This window comes from Halyomorpha halys, unplaced genomic scaffold (genome assembly GCF_000696795.3).
Source record: "Halyomorpha halys isolate HHAL.00 unplaced genomic scaffold, Hhal_1.1 Scaffold1357.1, whole genome shotgun sequence".
Taxonomy (NCBI): Eukaryota; Metazoa; Arthropoda; class Insecta; order Hemiptera; family Pentatomidae; genus Halyomorpha; species Halyomorpha halys.
In genome coordinates, this window is record NW_027109325.1 from 218,453 (window position 1) to 221,036 (window position 2,584).

The window sequence follows — 2,584 nt, forward strand, 5'->3', positions numbered from 1 at the left end:
GTTAAGGCTGGTTCGAGGCCATGATCCAAAGTCCAAGGACACGTGAGTGGTTAGGGCTGGTTCGAGGCTAGGGGTCCAAGGACACGTGGTTAAGGCTGGTTCGAGGCTAGGGGTCCAAAGTCCAATTTGACTCATTTACTGCGCCAGAATCGGCTTATTACCCCTACTTCCCTCCCCTACTATTTTTCGACTTCTAACTCTTGTTATTATTACAAATAATCTTTCGTCTTTAAGTACTAATTGTATTTATTTGTTCTTTGTTCAAACATTACGCAGAGGCCCCTCACCTCCAAATATTTCTCACAGAATGCACACATCAAACCTCAGCTAAGTATTTCACTGGATACCTTCAAGTACCAACGGTAGAAAAAGGTTGTATTTAATTTGATTTATGTAACACATACGTTATCCAATTTACTAATTCATGTTTGATTTTATGTTTTAGAGGGATCGAAAAAAAAAATTTAACAGTACCTTCTTGGGACAGCAAATAAGACATTCAGTATATTCTTCCTACTTATTTTTGATATGAAGAGTCTTATTTCACGCTAGTTCCCAGTTGGTCGCCTCCTTCCTCTACCTGTTATTCTCTCCTACAACCGGTGACTAGCTACTGTCCGGCCTACATATCTCCTTCAGGTCTACAGGAATAGCAACTAGTTACCTTCCTGCATGACCCTGGGACTGGTTAGCCTACAGGATTGGGCTGTCACCCCCTAAGCCTAATCAACTACCTTACCTATATTGAACACACATTGTACAGGCCTTCTGGTCAAGAATACATAATATTATCTATTGGTGTCAGATCTTACACAATCTCCTGGACAAAGCATGAAAATGGTGAACCTAGCCAAGGGAAAATTAATAATATCTATCAAGTTATAGTAAATAACAAAAACAACTTTTCTTTTGTTCCTGGCAACAGAATCACAAAGCTAGGAAGGCTTTAGAATAAATGACTATAACTCAAAATAGATTATAGTAAACCAAAAAAATCCTTATTCGACAACATAAACATAAAATGAATCCCTAATATCTAAGATAATACAATGTGAATTCCTAATGACATTAACAAAACACCAACTTACTTCTGATAAATGGAAGAAATATTGAGTTTATGAAAGAAAAGTCTTCTTGATAACTGGGATAATCTAAAACCAGTGTTTTTAAGAGTTTCAAAGTTTTCAAAAGGAAAAATAGCTTAAGAAAATTAGTATACCATTATCTTACAACCATTAATCAAAATTAATTTATATAGGTCATACAGCCCTCCAAAGTAACCCAAGTTGTCATACAATCAGCAACAAACTGTATGGAAAAACAATAAACCAATTGGATAAACACATTAAAGGAATATATAATGAAGTTTCAAGAGAAAAAACTAAAAATAATTGCTAAGGATTACATAGATTTACTACACTCCTTAAACAAGCAAAAGTTCAATAACTCAGAAGGAAACTAATTAAAAAATGAAAATAAAATTTGAGTTATGAAACAAATTAATCAGGACTAAAATTTTTCAAGCATGTTGATATCCGGTGCTGGGTTGAAAAAAAAAATACTAAAGCATCGAATAGAGAGTTAAGGGATCTGTAAGGTGCTTTTTTAGTAGGAACTTGTCTGTGCTATATTGGCTTTAAACTTTCAAATTCTTGGTCCAATCCTTTATACAGTTTTCACAGCTGACATCCCAACCCATCCTAACACTATCCTCACCACGTATGCCGATGATACATGTCTATTGTTCGTGAACAATGATCCTTACATTGTATCCCAAACCCTCCAATCCCACATCACCACCCTTGAAGAATGTTGCCAAAATTAGAGGATTAAAATTAATTCCAATAAATCCCACCAATCATATTTACCCTTTGTCATAAACCAATGACCTCTTACCCAACAGTATCCTTTAATAATACCCCACTTATCCCTAGTCGAACAGACCCGTTACTTAGAACTACATCTCGACAAACGACTGACATGGAATCCTTATACAAGACTGAAAAAACAGGAAACTGCTCATCGATTTCAACTATTACAACATTTACTAGACAAACGGTCTAAATTGCCAATCCATTACAAAAGACTGATCTACATGTCTATTATATGGCCTATCTGGACATACAGAGTTGAGCTTTGGGGCTCCACTAAACCATCAAATTCCTCCAGAATGCAATCCTTACAGTCCAAAATCCTCAACGCTCCTTACTTTGTCACAAATCAAGTCATCCATCATGACCCCAATGTCCCATATGTTGCCGATTTGGCCAAAACCGGATACCATTCCTTTCATGGAAAACTTCCCAACCACCCAAATCCACTTGTTTCTAACCTGGCTTCTCCTTCATTACCTAATAATTCTCCTAGGCACCTGAAAAGATGACCTCAGGATCTTCTCCTCTAGAAATGTTATTGGAGTTTTATCAATGGGTAGATTCTCCACATGTTTGTATCATGACACAATCTCACCTACAGCAAATTTTCTTGTTGTATATGTGTTATACAGTTGTATAACAATAAATAAATGATTAAAAAAAAAACTTTCAAAAAATTACTTAGGGTAAAAAAAGGTTAAATACCAATA